This window comes from Rattus norvegicus, chromosome 13 (assembly GCF_036323735.1).
Source record: "Rattus norvegicus strain BN/NHsdMcwi chromosome 13, GRCr8, whole genome shotgun sequence".
In the NCBI taxonomy this organism is placed as follows: Eukaryota; Metazoa; Chordata; class Mammalia; order Rodentia; family Muridae; genus Rattus; species Rattus norvegicus.
In genome coordinates this window covers 21,440,844-21,461,518 of record NC_086031.1, presented here as the reverse complement: position 1 = coordinate 21,461,518, position 20,675 = coordinate 21,440,844, and the positions used below count along the sequence as shown (strand labels likewise).

At 41.7% G+C, this 20,675-nt stretch overlaps 1 protein-coding gene across 2 annotated transcripts in view; it reads right to left on the bottom strand.

Moving 5' to 3' along the window:
• The window catches only part of Cdh20 (cadherin 20), a 331,255-nt gene that overhangs the window by 122,008 nt on the left and 188,572 nt on the right, over positions 1-20,675 (bottom strand). Inside the window, exon 1 of one of the 2 annotated variants that reach the window (XM_017598872.3) lies at positions 10,166-10,943. The exons of the other annotated variant lie outside the window; for it this stretch is intronic. The gene's annotated coding sequence lies outside the window, so the exon portion shown is untranslated. Of the gene's footprint in view, positions 1-10,165; positions 10,944-20,675 lie in introns of those variants that run through there. 2 annotated transcript variants of the gene reach the window in all.

Genomic DNA, 20,675 nt, shown 5'->3' with positions numbered 1-20,675 from the left:
AGAAAGAAACAGGAAAGAGCATATGTTAGCAGCTTGACAGCACACCTAAAAGTTCTAGAACAAAAAGAAGCAAATACACCCAGGAGGAGTAGAAGGCAGGAAATAATCAAACTCAGAGCTGAAATCAACCAAGTAGAAACAAAAAGGACCATAGAAAGAATCAACAGAACCAAAAGTTGGTTCTTTGAGAAAATCAACAAGATAGATAAACCCTTAGCCAGACTAACGAGAGGACACAGAGAGTGCGTCCAAATTAACAAAATTAGAAATGAAAAGGGAGACATAACTACAGATTCAGAGGAAATTCAAAAAATCATCAGATCTTACTATAAAAACCTATATTCAACAAAATTTGAAAATCTTCAGGAAATGGACAATTTCCTAGACAGATACCAGGTATCGAAGTTAAATCAGGAACAGATAAACCAGTTAAACAACCCCATAACTCCTAAGGAAATAGAAGCAGTCATTAAAGGTCTTCCAACCAAAAAGAGCCCAGGTCCAGACGGGTTTAGTGCAGAATTCTTTCAAACCTTCATAGAAGACCTCATACCAATATTATCCAAACTATTCCACAAAATTGAAACAGATGGAGCACTACCGAATTCCTTCTACGAAGCCACAATTACTCTTATACCTAAACCACACAAAGACACAACAAAGAAAGAGAACTTCAGACCAATTTCCCTTATGAATATCGACGCAAAAATACTCAATAAAATTCTGGCAAACCGAATTCAAGAGCACATCAAAACAATCATCCACCATGATCAAGTAGGCTTCATCCCAGGCATGCAGGGATGGTTTAATATACGGAAAACCATCAACGTGATCCATCATATAAACAAACTGAAAGAACAAAACCACATGATCATTTCATTAGATGCTGAGAAAGCATTTGACAAAATTCAACACCCCTTCATGATAAAAGTCCTGGAAAGAATAGGAATTCAAGGCCCATACCTAAACATAGTAAAAGCCATATACAGCAAACCAGTTGCTAACATTAAACTAAATGGAGAGAAACTCGAAGCAATCCCACTAAAATCAGGGACTAGACAAGGCTGCCCACTCTCTCCCTACTTATTCAATATCGTTCTTGAAGTTCTAGCCAGAGCAATCAGACAACAAAAGGAGATCAAGGGGATACAGATCGGAAAAGAAGAAGTCAAAATATCACTATTTGCAGATGACATGATAGTATATTTAAGTGATCCCAAAAGTTCCACCAGAGAACTACTAAAGCTGATAAACAACTTCAGCAAAGTGGCTGGGTATAAAATTAACTCAAATAAATCAGTTGCCTTCCTCTATACAAAAGAGAAACAAGCCAAGAAAGAAATTAGGGAAACGACACCCTTCATAATAGACCCAAATAATATAAAGTACCTCGGTGTGACTTTAACCAAGCAAGTAAAAGATCTGTACAATAAGAACTTCAAGACACTGAGGAAAGAAATTGAAGAAGACCTCAGAAGATGGAAAGATCTCCCATGCTCATGGATTGGCAGGATTAATATAGTAAAAATGGCCATTTTACCAAAAGCAATCTACAGATTCAATGCAATCCCCATCAAAATACCAATCCAATTCTTCAAAGAGTTAGACAGAACAATTTGCAAATTCATCTGGAATAACAAAAAACCCAGGATAGCTAAAGCTATCCTCAACAATAAAAGGAGTTCAGGGGGAATCACTATCCCTGAACTCAAGCAGTATTACAGAGCAATAGTGATAAAAACTGCATGGTATTGGTACAGAGACAGACAGATAGACCAATGGAATAGAATTGAAGACCCAGAAATGAACCCACACACCTATGGTCACTTGATTTTTGACAAAGGAGCCAAAACCATCCAATGGAAAAAAGATAGCATTTTCAGCAAATGGTGCTGGTTCAACTGGAGGGCAACATGTAGAAGAATGCAGATCGATCCATGCTTATCACCCTGTACTAAGCTTAAGTCCAAGTGGATCAAGGACCTCCACATCAAACCAGACACACTCAAACTAATAGAAGAAAAACTAGGGAAGCATCTGGAACACATGGGCACTGGAAAAAATTTCCTGAACAAAACACCAATGGCTTATGCTCTAAGATCAAGAATCGACAAATGGGATCTCATAAAACTGCAAAGCTTCTGTAAGGCAAAGGACACTGTGGTTAGGACAAAACGGCAACCAACAGATTGGGAAAAGATCTTTACCAATCCTACAACAGATAGAGGCCTTATATCCAAAATATACAAATCACTCAAGAAGTTAGACCGCAGGGAAACAAATAACCCTATTAAAAAATGGGGTTCAGAGCTAAACAAAGAATTCACAGCTGAGGAATGCCGAATGGCTGAGAAACACCTAAAGAAATGTTCAACATCTTTAGTCATAAGGGAAATGCAAATCAAAACAACCCTGAGATTTCACCTCACACCAGTGAGAATGGCTAATATCAAAAACTCAGGTGACAGCAGATGCTGGCGAGGATGTGGAGAAAGAGGAACACTCCTCCATTGTTGGTGGGATTGCAGACTGGTAAAACCATTCTGGAAATCAGTCTGGAGTTTCCTCAGAAAATTGGACATTGAACTGCCTGAGGATCCAGCTATACCTCTCTTGGGCATATACCCAAAAGATGCCTCAACATATAAAAGAGACACGTGCTCCACTATGTTCATCGCAGCCTTATTTATAATAGCCAGAAGCTGGAAAGAACCCAGATGCCCTTCAACAGAGGAATGGATACAGAAAATGTGGTACATCTACACAATGGAATATTACTCAGCTATCAAAAACAACGAGTCTATGAAATTCATAGGCAAATGGTTGGAACTGGAAAATATCATCCTGAGTGAGCTAACCCAATCACAGAAAGACATACATGGTATGCACTCATTGATAAGTGGCTATTAGCCCAAATGCTTGAATTACCCTAGATCCCTAGAACAAACGAAACTCAAGACGGATGATCAAAATGTGAATGCTTCACTCCTTCTTTAAATGAGGAAAAAGAATACCCTTGGCTGGGAAGGGAGAGGCAAAGATTAAAACAGAGACTGAAGGAACACCCATTCAGAGCCTGCCCCACAGGTGGCCCATACATATACAGCCACCCAATTGGACAAGATGGATGAAGCAAAGAAGTGCAGACCGACAGCAGCCGGATGTAGATCGCTCCTGAGAGACACAGCCAGAATACAGCAAATACAGAGGCGAATGCCAGCAGGAAACCACTGAGCTGAGAATAGGTCCCCCGTTGAAGGAATCAGAGAAAGAACTGGAAGAGCTTGAAGGGGCTCGAGACCCCAAAAGTACAACAATGCCAAGCAACCAGAGCTTCCAGGGACTAAGCCACTACCTAAAGACTATATTTGGACTGACCCTGGACTCTGACCCCATAGGTAGCAATGAATATCCTAGTAAGAGCACCAGTGCAAGGGGAAGCCCTGGGTCCTGCTAAGACTGAACCCCCAGTGAACTAGACTATGGGGGGAGGGCGGCAATGGGGGGAGGGTTGGGAGGGGAACACCCATAAGGAAGGGGAGGGGGGAGGGGGATTTTGCCCGGAAACCGGGAAAGGGAATAACACTTGAAATGTATATAAGAAATACTCAAGTTAATAAAAAAAAATACTACAAAAATAAATAAATCTTGAGCCACAAAAAAAAAGAAATGTATATAAGAAATACTCAAGTTAATAAAAAAAAAAGAACTTCAACCTCTAAAGAAAGAAATTGAAGAAGATCTCAGAAGATGGAAAGATCTCCCATGCTCATGGATTGGCAGGATTAATATTGTAAAAATGGCCATTTTACTAAAAGTGATCTACAGATTCAATCCCATTCCCATCAAAATACCAATCCAATTCTTCAGAGAGCTAGACAGAAAAATTTCCAAATTCATCTGGAATAACAAAAAACCCAGGAGAGCTAAAACTATCCTCAATAAATAAATAAAAGGACTTCCGGGGGAATCACTATCCGTAAACTCAAGCAGTATTACAGAGCAATAGTGATAAAAACTGTGTGGTATTGGTACAGAGACAGGCAGATAGACCAGTGGAATAGAATTGAAGACCCAGAAATGAACCCACACACCTACGGGCACTTGATTTTTGACAAAGAAGCCAAACCATCCAATGGATAAAAGAGAGCCTTTTCAGCAAATGGTGCTTGTTCAACTGGAGGTCAACATGTAGAAGAATGCAGATCGATCCATGCTTATCACCCTGTACAAAGCTTAAGTCCAAGTGTATCAAGGACCTCCACATCAAACCAGATACACTCAAACTAATAGAAGAAAAAGTGGGGAAGAATCTTGAACACATGGGCACTGGAGAAAACTTCCTGAACAAAACACCAATGGCTTATGCTCTAAGATCAAGAATGGACAAATGGGATCTCATAAAGCTACAAAGCTTCTGTAAGGCAAAGGACACTGTGGTTAGGATAAAAATGCAACCAACAGATTGGGAAAAGATCTTTACCAATCCTAAAACTGATAGAGGTCTCCTATCCAAAATATACAAACAATTCATGAAGTTAGAGTACAAGGAGACAAATAACCCTATTAAAAATGGGGTTCAGAGTTAAACAAAGAATTCACAGCTGAGGAATGCCGAATGGCTGAGAAGCACCTAAAGAAATGTTCAACATCTTTACTAATGAGGGAAATGCAAATCAAAACAACCCTGAGATTCCACCTCACACTATACAGAATGACTAAGATCAAAAACTACAGTAGCAGCAGATGGTGGCGAGGATGTTGCAAAAGAAGAACACTTCTCCATTGTTGGTGGGATTTCAGACTGGTACAACCATTCTGGAAATCAGTCTGGAGGTTCCTTAGAAAATTGGACATTGCACTACCAGAGGATCCAGCTGTGCCTCTCTTGGGCATATACCCAAAAGATGTTCCAACATACAACCAAGACACATGCTCCATTATGTTCATAGCAGCCTTATTTATAATAGCCAGAAGCTGGAAAAAACCCAGATGCCCTTCAACAGAGGAATGGATACAGAAAATGTGGTACATCTTCACAATGGAATATTACTCAGCTATCAAAAACAATGACTTTATGAAGTTCATAGGCAAATGGATGGAACTGGAAAATATCATCCTGAGTGAGGTAACCCAATCACAGAAAAATACACATGGTATTCACTCATTGATAAGTGGATATTAGCCCAAATGCTTGAATTACCCAAGATTCACTGAACATATGAAACTCAGGAAGGATGTCCAAAATGTAGATTCTTCACTCCTTCTTTATATGGGGAACAAGAATACCCTTATGAGGGGATAGGGAGGCAAAGTTTAGGACAGAGACTGACGGAATTCCCATTTAGAGCCTGCCCCACATGTGGCCCATGCATATGCAGCCACCAAACTAGATAAGATGGATGAAGCAAAGAGGTGCAGACTGACAGGAACTGGATGTATATCCCTTCTGAGAGACACAGTCTGAATATGGCAAATACAGAGGTGAATGCCAGCAACAAACCACTGAACTGAGAATAGGACCCCTGTTGAAGGAATCAGAGAAAGAACTGGAAGAGCTTGAAGGGGCTTGAGACCCCATATGTACAACAATGCCAACCAACCCGAGCTTCCAGGGACGAAGCCACTACTGAAAGATTATACATGGACTGACCCTGGGCTCCAAATTCATAGGTAGCAATGAATAGCCTAGAAATGGCACCAGTGGAAGGTGAAGCCCTTGGTCCTGCCAAGGCTGGATCCCCAGTGAAAGGGTTTCTTAGGGAGAGGGGTGTAATGGGGGGAGGGTGGGGGAGGGGAACACCCATATTGAAGGGGATGGGGAGAGTTTACGAGATGTTGGCCTGGAATCTGCTAAAGGGAATAACATTTGAAATGTAAATAGGAAATACCCAATTTAATAAAGATGAAAAAATAAAAAAGAGAATGTGCAGGTGAAATGAATATTATTTGTATAATACTAAGATATAGGAGAGTATTATTTTATAGTACTGGGTTGAGTGATTCTCAATCATCAAGTTAGTAAAAGAAAAGCAATTTAACGGTCATTAGAATTGAATTATATGTATAAGACTTAGGGAGCAGGTATGAGAGAACAGGGCATATTGTGCCTAACCTATGAAGGGCTTTTGCGTTTGGTGTTAAAGGGTTGAACACCAGAATAGAGGAAAAGCAAATGACGAGTCAAAAATTCATAGATCATCTAAGATGGCCAATGAATCCATATAGCTAGCTCATTTGACTCTGAAACCATCTTTTAAGTATAAACTGGTCTGAGTGTGGACTATGAACACATTAGAAAGTTCCTGTTCCTTCCAGCCCCCAAATCTGGTCTGGTCAACTTCTGATGGGATCATTGAATTTATATAAGGTTTTTTTTTCAATCTTTGGCAAGTCTCCTGGTTAAAGGAATTAATTTAAATAAGTTTTTCTCAAATGACTCAAGAGAAAATGGCCCCAAATGAGCTTCTTCTTAGAAAAGTCGGTTGGAGTGGCCAGCTTTACTAGGAGTGAGAACTGAGCGGGTCTGAGAAATGAAGCTGCTTTGGGCAACAAGCTTACCAACTAGCACAGCGATCAAATTAAGGGGTGAAACTATAACCACTCAGTGAGGTAGGAGAGAAAGGGGATCCTTTTCATGGGTCTCCATGCTTTGTCCTTGTACTGGATCATTTTGGCTCTAATACCATTTTCTGGCTCACATTGTTACAAAACAAACCACATTCAAATGAGAAGGCTTCAAACAGCATCATCACCTTCTTAGATCGTGTAGTTTCTTTGGATCATGAATCTTAGTGAATCTTGCTTGAATGATTCTGGTGCAGACTTTCATGGGTGTCTGCTGTCAAGTGGTGCCTGCGTCTGGAGCTGTGGGTGTGTTGTAGTGAGGGATTCTGCCTGATGTCATTTAGGACCAGAGTGTATGATGAGCACATGAATCAATTTGGACTTCCTCAAAGCATGATGTCTTCTGGGAAGGCACCGAGATTAATAGTTGCATGTGAGTATGTCTGTTGTCAAAGCAAATGTGACATCTAGATTAGGTTAGCCCCTGGGCTGCCTGGGAGGGATAACGTAGATTAGGTTAGTGAATCTGGCTGCTTCTATTAAAAAGAAGAGAGTGACTGCAGTGTTCCTAATTCTCTGCCTCCTGACTGAAGACACAGTGTGACTAGTTGCTTCACCCTCCTGTTGCCATGTTCTCCACTGTGTTTACTTTTTTCTTTTTCCATTCTGCATCTCACTGGTTCTATTTACACAGCCTAGCCATAGGAATGGCAATTTCAGCCATCCAAGTAGAAATATAGAAGTTAGGATTTGACACATGTCATTTCCATCTCTCATAGTGTCTGGTTACTTTAACCTGACCTATTCTACCAAGGATTCTTTCTAAATTATAAGTATCAAAGTGTCTTTTGTCTCCATACCTGCATGATAATAGTTCTTATAGTTCTTGTGTTTTTAAATTACCGTTGCCTTGTCCCTCCCCCCTCGTGTGTGTGTGTGTGTGTGTGTGTGTGTGTGTGTGTGTGGTGTGTACACAGTATGTGCATATACAACATCAGTCATTGCCACAGGGGTTGCATTCAGGTTGTCAGGCTTGGACACAAGCATCTTTATCAGCTGAGCCCTCTTTCTGGTTCTGCTTTTGTGTTTTAACCCCCAGACCTTGAATACTGCAAGCTTTATAATTAGTATCCATGCCTAATCTACTCTTCCTTATTGGCTACTTGTCACCTACAAGTTCTCTAATGACTTCTCATTTCATAGCTGATAAAATCTGTATTCTTTGACTGGATAATAAAGAACCCAGCAATGTGACTCCTGGAATCAGCCATTGTCTTTCATCTCCTGTCCTTCCTGTACTTTCTTCCTGTGTCGTGGGGGGGGGGTCCCCATGCATGCTATTTTAGTGCCTCCACACATTTGCTTAAACATAAATGCTTGGTCAGCTCCTCGTTTTTTGGCAACATCTCTTCCAGGGAACATTTGTTTATCCTCAGGCCTATCTTCTGTACCATATGACACTCTGTCCCTTAGCCTAGCATGCCCACAAGTGTGATTTAACTTCTCTACTAGCCTGTGAATTCCCTGAGGACAACATCGGGCACCCCACATTCTCAGAATTAGCAGGGACTCAGCACCAACCAAGAGTTCAATAAAACTTGGGAAGAATTAAATACAAAGTGAACAGTAATTTAGCAATATGAATTGTCATTTCAGAGACGCTCTTGGCATTTCTGGGGCAGTATTGAAAGAGGTGCATTTTGGGGACCAGTAGTGGGATTCTGAAGCCAGTCTCTCAGCACTATAACTCACCCGGGTTTGGAGAAGGAAGGAGCTTGAAGCCCTGGTGATGGAAACCAAGCAATCCAGGAAAGGAGAGAAAAGGTAGAAGAAACACAGCTCTGTAACATACTAATACCTTAAAATCAGCATTGCAGAAGACTGACAAGACTTAGGCTGCAGGAGGAGGGACCACAATCTTATCAAAACATTGGGGATTTAGAAGACTGGGGATTCCTGACTGTGACATGTAAACAGGAATGGGTCACTGCAGAGATAATGAAACCTCCTTCCTTTTCCTGGCCAGAGGGTTGACAATGGCTGCACTGACTACAGGGAAGAAGTTTTCTATCAACAGAAGTGACAACCGGTCACAGGAAAGTTCTAGAAACAGAGCCCTCGGGTGTTCTACAAACCGTAGGATCCTAGAGGGTCCTCCCAGCAGTTAGCACTGATAACAGTTTACTTATATTTGCTCAAGAGAAATGCTGAATTTCAACATCCAGCAAAAAGAACTATTTGTCTTTTAAAAAAAAAGTACAGTCCTAATTAGTTCTACTCTTGCTGTAAAGTGTCAGTTAAACACACACACACACACACACACACACACACACACACACACACACACACACACACACACCCTTTCCGCTAACAACCTGCTGATTGAAGAGAGTTTGCACATCACAAAAGTAAGAGGCCAGTATTGCTGGCTCCTTGTGTGGAACAGTGATTGTTATTAGAAAATTATAGCCAGCTTCCCCTGCTTTGATGCTGGCATTTTCTCCCCTTCTGATATTTAAATACCATATAATAGTGTCACCAAGATGTTCAGATGTTACTAGTGGGAGCTGCAGTGGCACTTAAAATTCTTATACATTATTATGTCAGTAAAGCAACTGGAATTTCTCTGGGATAGAAAATATGCAAAACCGTGTTTATTGTCTTGTTTTCTTATGGTCCTTTTCATCTCTAGTAAGGCATCACCAGAGGAAATTGACATAAACTCAGGGTTTGTTATTAGACGATAAGGCTAAGAACCATTTAACAGGAACGAACCCCTTAATCTTCTTTAGGGAGAAGGATTCTGCAAGTGTTTCTCTGCTAAATGTTAACTATAAACGAAGGTTCATGAGTGAAGAAAAGTTAAAGCCTTATTAACGGTACATCTGCCTTGATACATCCGACCTGTCAATTTAAGTAATGGAATTGGTTCGAAGATTCAGATTAGAATTAAAAAAAAAAAGAGGTAAAAACCTATTTCCACAAGTTGTTTCAAAATAAATAAGGCACTCACTGGTTGATTCTATATTACATCAGTCTGATTGCACTCTGTATGATAAAGTATGCCTTACCATAAAACCCTGCTGGGAGAAGTGTTTAATCAAATGCCTTTGATATTGTTTGAGTGAAAGCTACTTTGGACTCAAAAGAATCAAAGAGAAAATTTCTCTGCTTCTGCATTCAGTTTTAATCCACTGTGGTGGTCCGTGTTCTCTGTACATGCAAGCCCACCCCAATCTGCTCTCAAATAAAACCATGACCTGACTGGTGGGATTTTAGGCTAGTCTTCAGAATGCTTGGAGAAAATGTTTTGGTTAACAATCAGGTTCATATCCAGCTCAATTCTTAGTCAATCACTAATCAAGTCAGAATAAAGATTGTCCGATAGCAGGGATGTTAATAGGCTCGAGTGACTACAGTTAACAACCCCTCAACAATAATTTTAAATTACTCTTTCAAATAGCTTTGTTTCACTTCCTAGGGAACTAAGTGGACACATTTGTTTCCCAGGAAAATCACTATTTCAGTGACTAATCTTGAACAGTTTGTGAATTTTACCATAAAAATCACAGATGAGACGAAAGGGTGAATAACTTACTTTTCTCCTCCTTCCATGGAGTGAATGTGTTCTATTTTTGTATTCTCCCCAAGCCTGTTTCTGGAATTATGGACTTTGCCTCCTGCTGCCAGCTTCCACTGGATGTCAGAACAACTTAGAGTAGTCCTCCCCTTGCCGGTTTGAAATCGGTCTTTAAATTATAATCAACTCTTGAAGAGGCTTTTGGATGCAAGGAGTTTTAGTCCAGTAATTCTAAGCAGGCAGGTTTTGCTTCCCTACTGCCAGTGTCATGGAATCAGGATGCTTTTCTCAGGGTGGGGTTTGTGGTTTAGACCCAGCTAGCCTCCAAATAGCTGATGTACTCTTAAAGACTTGTGAAAGGAGGAAGAACAAAAGACTCACATCTGGGAAGTGATCTGCATCATGTGATGGATGGAGGTGGGAGGGAGTGGGGTACCCAAGCAAAGGGAGCTGGCAGTTGCCCTTGTCCAGAGAAGGGACAGACAAAGGATGCTGGCTTTGAACGGTTGGTTGAAAGCTCTGAGGGATTTCTTAACTGAGTCCAACTGCTAAGGACTATTCACAGCATTGTACGGCAAGGGAATAAAGCTCTTTGGGCATGATGACCTCAGAGACCGCTGAAAACAATCTAGGGCAGACATCGATAAGCTATGGATGTATTTCAGAAAGATAACATAGAAGGCTGACAAATTGCATGCCTTTTCCACTTACCATTACTTAGTGTTTCTAGTAAATGCAGTTTCTCAGCTGAACTGTTCTTTCAAATTATTCTTAATTAAATAATACTTCCTACGAAATCTGTCATTACCAGAAGCCAAGGAATATGGGTTTGTTGAGTTTGCCTGAGGCTGTTAATGCTCCAACAAACAGGCTCTTAATTGCCGTGAGACTAATTTCAGTGGGACTGTGCTTCACTTTCCCCAAGAATCTCATTGTATGCTGCATATCTGAAACTTTCATCTCATTTTTATTTCTGTGTATAGAGTTCTGTAAGGCCAGAGAGATCATCCATTTTCTAATGATTCGGCTGTTGAGTAAGTCATTCTTCATAATGGCAAAGTGTGTGCTGTTGAATCCGTACTCTCCTCTGCTTCCATTAGGGCCAAAAAAAAAAGCAACTGAGAACAGATTTTAAAACTACCCCGGACCCCAGTTCATTTCAGTGTCTTGAAAACAAGGGACTTGTTTTTCAGAAGTCATTTAGGGTCTGTTCAAGACCTAACTGGGTTACTTGTGTTTTTAGAAGGTACGAAAGTAAACTAGACAGAAAATGATTACTGCACATGGTTGAAAGTGGGAAAGATGAAGGCATCTGGCTCCAGAAAGGAACTCATTCCTTGGACATGACCTTATCTATAAACGTCTCCCTTCTGCTGTGATCATAAAACAAGGACAAGTCTTAAGAAAAAGTCACCGTCTTCCCTGTGCTGGAAGTCTACACATGCCATTTCTGAACAAGTGCTATTTCAGCCTTTTCCTAAAAGACCTTTTTTTCATCATAATGTAATATATTTCTTTCACCCTTTGACGGGCACTTGATGGTTTTTTTTTTAAACAAAGTTACATACTTGTTTCAGTGAAATTACACTTTACAATGCATTCTGGTGGTATTTCATCCTAGCAGTTTAATTTGGTTGAATTAATGTGCAGCTGTGCCTGGTGGGGGAGGGTGGGGCAAAGGTAGTGGGAGAAAGGTAGAGAGAGAGAGAGAGAGAGAGAGAGAGAGAGAGAGAGAGAGGAAGGGAGGGGAGGAGGGAGGGAGGGAGGGAGGGAGGGAGAGAGAGAGAGCCCGACCCTCAGAATAATGATGGTAAATCTATTTTAATAGTAAAAGGATATTTAGCTGCATAGCATGAAATATAGAATAATCTCAACATTATACTAGTGATTTACTTTCCCATGGTAAAATTGTTCCTGGTCATATCTCCATTTTATTCTGTTTGCCTTCATTTTGCCTTGATAATTTTTAATTCTCCCTGCAGTCTTTTAGGTCCTTGACTCTCTGCTTCCCTTTAGGACGTGAGTGGATAGGCGCCTCTGCCCACATGTGTATACATGACTGAACACCTCTGAAGAGAAGCAGGCTCTTCTGAACCCTGGATGCCTTCATGTCTTTCAGCACCAAAGGGCAGGGCCTGCCTCACAGTAAAAACTTTGTATCAATTGATAGAACAAATTGAACTCAGGTGGATCTTTCCTTGCTCCATTTAGTTGGGAAATGAAGAGACTAAGAGAACAAGGCCTCTGCTGTCACTAAACAAACTCAGCCTAGTCCCCATGTGCCCCTGAGCATCTGAATGTACAGCAGACATACACATAGCTAACCAGCAAGGGGGGTACAAGTAATGCGATGAACTGACATTTGTTCTGTTTATATTTGCTGAAGACCAGCAAATACAAAGCTTAAATGCTTCTCACTAGGCATTGATGAGAAAAACGGTCTTTGGTAAGGATATAGGGATATAGAGAAAAAGAACTCATTTAGAATCGATGTCCTGTGTTTGGTACATCTTTCTGTGCATGTGTAAAAATGGTAGGTATATAGTTGGTTCTTGTTATGTTTGTAGTATGTGCATGAGTATATGGAGGAGCACACACTCATTCATGTGTCTGTGTCTTTGATGACATTCCCTTTTATTTTTGAGTGAGGGTCTCTGCTGAACCCAGAGGTTGATGTTCAAGCAAGACTGGTCAGCCAGTCTCATGTCCTCAGGCTAAACACCAGGCACTGAGCATTTTCATTCACTGATTTTACATGCATAGAAGGTAGCTGGGAACAATAACGTACATGTGCAAATGTAACCACAGAGAGCTCATACACATTTACACTCCAAAGGTCCCTTCTTATCTACAACACGCCACGAGCAGAGCCTTCTTTCAAAATTCTCTCACTTTAATGAGAGATTGAATCAGCATGAGGGTCACATGTGCAAATGTGACTGCAGGGTGGTTGTCCCTCCAGGATGATTGGGAGGGAATGTGAGGGGAGGCTAGGCTTCTGCCAAACTGGGCAGCAAGCCTGTATCAAAACTGCTAAGGCAGCCAGACCACCTGTCTGCATGACAGCCAGTCTGTATTTTTAAAATAGTGTTATTTATATAAACATTTGGAAGCATGTGTGTATGTGTTAAACCTCATTCAACAGGAATGGGGTTTGCTCAGCTGCTTTCCAGAGTGACCAGGGGGAGAGGGGCAGACAAGACAGGGCTCCAGTCAACAGACAGGCTTCCCATCTGCCCTCTGCTCTGCTTACAAATAGCCAGCCAGACCAACGGTTTCAGCTTTGTTCATTTGCTTTTTTCTGTCTTGTTCTGATCTGAAGCAGAAGCCGACATGAAACAAACATGGCATTTCCTTTTGAAAATTGAATCCTGAAATTGGCTTCATCTTTCCAGAAGCACAGCCCTGTTGCTGTTTGTCCCAGCTCTCTGAATGTCATGACGACGTTGCATATAAAGCTCTGGATTTGGAGCCGTTACCACAGCTTTCTCTGGGGATCTTTCCCAGAGGTGGGTTGGGAAGGTCGTCCTCAATGGTTTGAATGGAAATGAAAAACAGGAAGTAAAACAGGGAACCACTTAAAACCACTACTCCTCCTACCCTTTTATTAGTATGTATTTAAAGGGAACATAGCAAAATAGGGAATCATGTAAACATACCTTCTTCAAGAACTGCGTGAGAGTCATCTGGAAGCCAGAGTGTACAATAAATGGCCATAAGGATCCAAGAAGTCATGGCTCAAGGCTAACTTTCCACAAATGAAGGGATGCTTATGGTAAGTAGGGTCCCGCAGAAATGATGTGGATGGGGTGGATGGCATTGCGTTTTTTTGAGCCAAGTTGCACTACAGTGATTTGAAATAGGAAGACTTAATGGGGCAATGAGAGGACAGAAAAGAAGAGCTAGAGGCAGAGGCGCTGTAGACAGAGTCCATTAACAGTCTCTCAGTGACATAGATACTGAAAAGGAAAGGCAGGAAAAAGAATGATAAGAATGATGAACACACACACACACACACACACACAGAGAGAGAGAGAGAGAGAGAGAAACACACATGTGTCCACACACAGACACACACAGACACACACAGACACAGACACAGACACACACACACACCCTACACACACACACACACACACACACACACACACACACACACACCCTACACATAGAAGCCAAAAGGGTGCTTTCTCACAATGTCCTTAGCCTATTTTGGAGCACTGAATCCATAGGAGCTGTAAGGACAATGGGCCACATGGGAAGAAGGCAGGATCTGGGAACTTCACAGTTGCCATCTCTGTCCACAGTGAAACTTGCAGCTTCACTCTTGATAGACAAATGGATGCTCTTACAGATGCAGTCAAAGCATGTTGATTAATAATGGAAGTATTAACAAAGAAGGGACACATGATACCCACAGAACTTATTTTTCAGAGGATAACAACTTGCTTTGATGTACAGATGGAGTTTTACGTTGTAATCTCCACTTTCTTCACAGGCTTTGTGATCGGGCAAACATTTGATCTCTTTGCACTTTCTTCATCATGTCTGAACAATGGAAGTAATAAAAACCAGTCCCCAGAGATCACCCAAGCCATTGTCAAAACTCTGGGGCAGGACCACTGGAACAAACTGAGAGCTCAACACACATCAACTGCTAATATTAGAAGGGGAGCAACAGCGGCTCTGCTTTCAGTACTCCACCTTAGACTCTGTGGTGCTCAGGAGAAAGTGACTTCATTGTTCCTGTGGCTCTGAGAGGTTTTCCATACACAGAAGTGTAAGCTGCTACATGTATGAAATTACCTTACAAACTGCCAAAGCAGACTGTACTGTGTAAACTCAATTGATATGTAACAGAAGGTACAGTTTTTCCCAGGTAAGAAACACAATAATCCTAGGGTTGACCATAATGGACAACTTTCACCATAATTATTTCCATATTTCCATCATGTACTTGGATCTTTCCAACTTACAATTTCATGTCAGGTGTTGGTCAACAGTGGTGGCTTCCCCAAGACTGTTAATTCTGTAAGCTTGGTATTTGGAAGGTACTGAGAAATGGAGTCTCTTTAGCATTAGGCTATAATGTTTTATCTTCCCTGTCAAGTAAATACCATTTTTGCCTATTTTTTTCAGAAAGAAAACCTCTAAATGCCACAAACATGATTCTCCACTGTGACTATAGAAGTGTTAATGCTCTCAAGAGGATAGGGAGAAAAGCTATACCATATGTAATTCTCCAGTGATAGACTAGAAAGCACATTTTGCAATAAAATTATTTGCGTATGATCCTAATGTGACAATCTGATGGAGATATCTGGGTGATGTCTCCCTGGTGAATGCACCATTATATACAGAGACTTAGAGCTGGCATTGGACACTTTTGGGGGTTCCAGATAGGTATTTCTGACTTACTAAAGGATGGGTCACTGCAGTCTTACTGCGAACAGTTGATTCTGCTTCTTTTCAAGTCAAAGCGAGTTTTGGAGTGGGGGGAATTGGGACCCTTAGTGTAGGTTAGGGTGTTTGTGTTCTGCAGAATCATAGTGAAGTGGATGAAGAATAGGAGGAGGGCACAGGATAGTAGATGCTCTCTCCAATAGGCCTTCGTTCGGCTGAGCTGAGCCTCCTCCCTCCAAGCTTGTCAATTACTTCAGTCACCTACTTCAATTACTTCAGTGCTCTAAAGTCACCTCCTTTCTTAAAGTTAGCTTGAGAACATTGGATCCATGAAAATAGAACTTTATCAATGAATTATATTTCTCCCATGAGATATTTGTTGGCCTTAAGTTGTGGAACTATGGAAAAATTGCCTCAAGATTTCCATGGACTTGATCCTTCTTCTTGACGTCTGACTTGTTTCTAATGCCCTTATTAATGAGTTGAATTGATCAAGTTAGACATAAGAAGAGAGCAATGGGGAGAGCTTGTAGGCAGCACCCCTCAAGCAAACTTGACCCTCGGGACCACACAGGTAAGACCAACTTTTCTGCTGCAAGAGACCTGCCTGGTGAACTCAGGACACACAAAGGCAAAATTCCTCTAGGACCGGGCACTTCCGGTGTTTAACGGGAGTCCCAAACCTGTGGATCCCAGCCTGCAGCAGCTCTCTGCTCCCAAACCCCGTGGGAGAGAGACCTCACCGCCTGGTCAGGTGGGCACTCCTGAGGCTGCAGAGCAGAAGAGACCACGAACACTGCCCACCCCTGCCCACATCCCTGGCCCAAGAGGAAACTGTATATGGCCTCTGGGTCCCCGTAGAGCAGGGCCCAGGAGCAGCAGGACTGCTGTGTCTGAGACACTGCCAGAACCTGAAGGGACCTACCAGATAAACAGTTCTCTGCACCCAAATCCCGTGGGAGGGAGAGCTAAACCTTCAGAGACGCAGACACGCCTGGGAAACCAGAAGAGACTGCACTCTGCACACATCTCTGACGCCAGAGGAAAACCCCAAACGCCATCTGGAACCCTGGTGCGCTGAAGCTCCCGGAAAGGGCAGTGCAGATCTTCTGGTTGCTGCCACCGTGGAGAGCTCATAAGCAACACCCCACGAGCAAACTTGAGCCTTGGGACCACAGGTAAGACCAACTTTTCTGCTGCAAGTAACCTGCCTGGTGAACTCCAGACACAGGCCCAAAGGAACAGCTGAAGACCTGTAGATAGGAAAAACTACACGCCCGAAAGCAGAACACTCTGTCCCCATAACTGGCTGAAAGAAAACAGGAAAACAGGTCTACAGCACTCCTGACACACATAATAGTCAAAACACCAAACGCACAAAATAAAGAAAGAATATTAAAAGCAGTAAGGGAAAAGTGTCAAGTAACATATAAAGGCAGACCTATCAGAATCACACCAGACTTTTCGCCAGAAACTATGAAGGCCAGAAGATCCTGGACTGATGTCATACAGACCCTAAGAGAACACAAATGCCAGCCCAGGTTACTGTATCCAGCAAAACTCTCAATTAACATAGATGGAGAAACCAAGATACTCCATGACAAAACCAAATTTACACAATATCTTTCTACAAATCCAGCACTACAAAGGATAGTAAATGGTAAAGCCCAACATAAGGAGCCAAGCAATACCCTAGAAGAAGCAAGAAACTAATTGTCTTGGCAACAAAACAAAGAGAAGAAAAGCACACAAACATAACCTCACATCCAAATATGAATATAATAGGAAGCAATAATCACTATTTCTTAATATCTCTCAACATCAATGGCCTCAACTCCCCAATAAAAAGACATAGATTAACAAACTGGATAGGCAGCGAGGACCCTGCATTCTGCTGCCTACAGGAAACACACCTCAGAGACAAAGAGAGACACTACCTCAGAGTGAAAGGGTGGAAAACAACTTTCCAAGCAAATGGTCGGAAGAAGCAAGCTGGAGTAGCCATTCTAATATCAGATAAAATCAATTTTCAACTAAAAGTCATCAAAAAAGATAAGGAAGGACACTTCATATTCATCAAAGGAAGATCCACCAAGATGAACTCTCAATCCTAAATATCTATGCCCCAAATACAAGGGCACCTACATACGTAAAAGTCATGAGCCAAATGGACTTAACAGATATTTATAGAACATTCTATCCTAAGGCAAAAGGTTATACCTTCTTCTCAGCTCCTCATGGTACTTTCTCCAAAATTGACCATATAATTGGTCAAAAAACGGGCCTCTCTATCTAAAAAGAGTAAAAACCATGGAGTTGAAAGGGCAAAAAGTGAGTAAAAATGAGATGAAGTTAGGGAAAGAGGTGGGATGAGAATGTATTGTATGAAAATAATTATTTTTCTTTTTTTTTTTGGTGTTATGAATTTAATTTTATGGTTCAAGTGAAATCAACTAAAAACCTGTGCAATTAACTAGATTCTAGAAGGATTATCCATGAAACATTTGCAAACTCACTTTTTGTTTTTACAAAATATGATTTTTGGAGAGAGAGACCCAACCGCCTGGTCAGGTGGGCACTCCTGAGGCTGCAGAGCGGAAGAGACCACCAACTCTGCTCACCCCTGCCCACATCCCTGGCCCAAGAGGAAACTGTATAAGGCCTCTGGGCTCCCGTGGGGAAGGGCCCAGGATCGGCAGGACCCCTGTGCCTGAGACACCGCCGGAACCTGAAAGAAACAGACCGGATAAACAGTTCTCTGCACCCAAATCCCGTGGGAGGGAGAGCTAAACCTTCAGAGAGGCAGACAAGCCTGGGAAACCAGAAGTGACTGCTCCCTGCACACACATCTCGGACGCCAGAGGAAAAAGCCAAAGACCATCTGGAACCCTGGTGCACTGAAGTTCCCGGAAGGGGCGGCACAGGTCTTCCTGGTTGCTGCCGCTGCAGAGAGCCCGTGGGCAGCACCCCACGAGCGAACCTGAGCCTCGGGACCACAGGTAAGACCAAATTTTCTGCTGCAAGAAAGCTGCCTGGTGAACTCAAGACACAGGCCCACAGGAACAGCTGAAGACCTGTAGAGAGGAAAAACTACACGCCAGAAAGCAGAACACTCTGTCCCCATAACTGACTAAAAGAGAGGAAAACAGGTCTACAGCACTCCTGTCACACAGGCTTATAGGACAGTCTAGCCACTGTCAGAAATAGCAGAACAAAGTAATCTAGAGATAATCTGATGGCGAGAGGCAAGCGCAGGAACCCAAGCAACAGAAACCAAGACTACATGCCATCATCGGAGCCCAATTCTCCCACCAAAACAAACATGGAATATCCAAACACACCAGAAAAGCAAGATCTAGTTACAAAATCATATTTGATCATGATGCTGGAGGACTTCAAGAAAGACATGAACACACTTAGGGAAGCACAGGAAAACATTAATAAACAAGTAAAAGCCTACAGAGAGGAATCGCAAAAATCCCTGAAAGAATTCCAGGAAAACACAATCAAACAGTTGAAGGAATTAAAAATGGAAATAGAAGCAATCAAGAAAGAACACATGGAAACAACCCTGGATATAGAAAACCAAAAGAAGAGACAAGGAGCTGTAGATACAAGCCTCACCAACAGAATTCAAGAGATGGAAGAGAGAATCTCAGGAGCAGAAGATTCCATAGAAATCATTGACTCAACTGTCAAAGATAATGTAAAGCGGAAAAAGCTACTGGTCCAAAACATACAGGAAATCCAGGACTCAATGAGAAGATCAAACCTAAGGATAATAGGTATAGAAGAGAGTGAAGACTCCCAGCTCAAAGGACCAGTAAATATCTTCAACAAAATCATAGAAGAAAACTTCCCTAACCTAAAAAAAGAGATACCCATAGACATACAAGAAGCCTACAGAACTCCAAATAGATTGGACCAGAAAAGAAACACCTCCCGTCACATAATTGTCAAAACACCAAACGCACAAAATAAAGAAAGAATATTAAAAGCAGTAAGGGAAAAAGGTCAAGTAACATATAAAGGGAGACCTATCAGAATCACACCAGACTTCTCGCCAGAAACTATGAAGGCCAGAAGATCCTGGACTGATGTCATACAGACCCTAAGAGAACACAAATGCCAGCCCAGGTTACTGTATCCAGCAAAACTCTCAATTAACATTGATGGAGAAACCAAGATATTCCATGACATAACCAAATTTACACAATATCTTTCTACAAATCCAGCACTACAAAGGATAATAAATGGTAAAGCCCAACATAAGGAGGCAAGCCATACCCTAGAAGAAGCAAGAAACTAATCGTCTTGGCAACAAAACAAAGAGAATGAAAGCACACAAACATAACCTCACATCCAAATATGAATATAAAGGGAAGCAATAATCACTATTCCTTAATATCTCTCAATATCAATGGCCTCAACTCCCCAATAAAAAGACATAGATTAACAAACTGGATACGCAATGAGGACCCTGCATTCTGCTGCCTACAGGAAACACACCTCAGAGACAAAGACAGACACTACCTCAGAGTGAAAGGCTGGAAAACAACTTTCCAAGCAAATGGTCAGAAGAAGCAAGCTGGAGTAGCCATTCTAATATCAAATAAAATCAATTTCCAACTAAAAGTCATCAAAAAAGATAAGGAAGGACACTTCATATTCATCAAAGGAAAAATCCACCAAGATGAACTCTCAATCCTAAATATCTATGCCCCAAATACAAGGGCACCTACATACGTAAAAGAAACCTTACTAAAGCTCAAAACACACATTGCACCTCACACAATAATAGTGGGAGACTTCAACACCCCACTCTCATCAATGGACAGATCATGGAAACAGAAATTAAACAGTGATGTCGACAGACTAAGAGAAGTCATGAGCCAAATGGACTTAACGGATATTTATAGAACATTCTATCCTAAAGCAAAAGGATATACCTTCTTCTCAGCTCCTCATGGTACTTTCTCCAAAATTGACCATATAATTGGTCAAAAAACGGGACTCAACAGGTACAGAAAGATAGAGATAATCCCATGCATGCTATCGGACCACCACGGCCTAAAACTGGTCTTCAATAACAATAAGGGAAGAATGCCCACATATACGTGGAAAT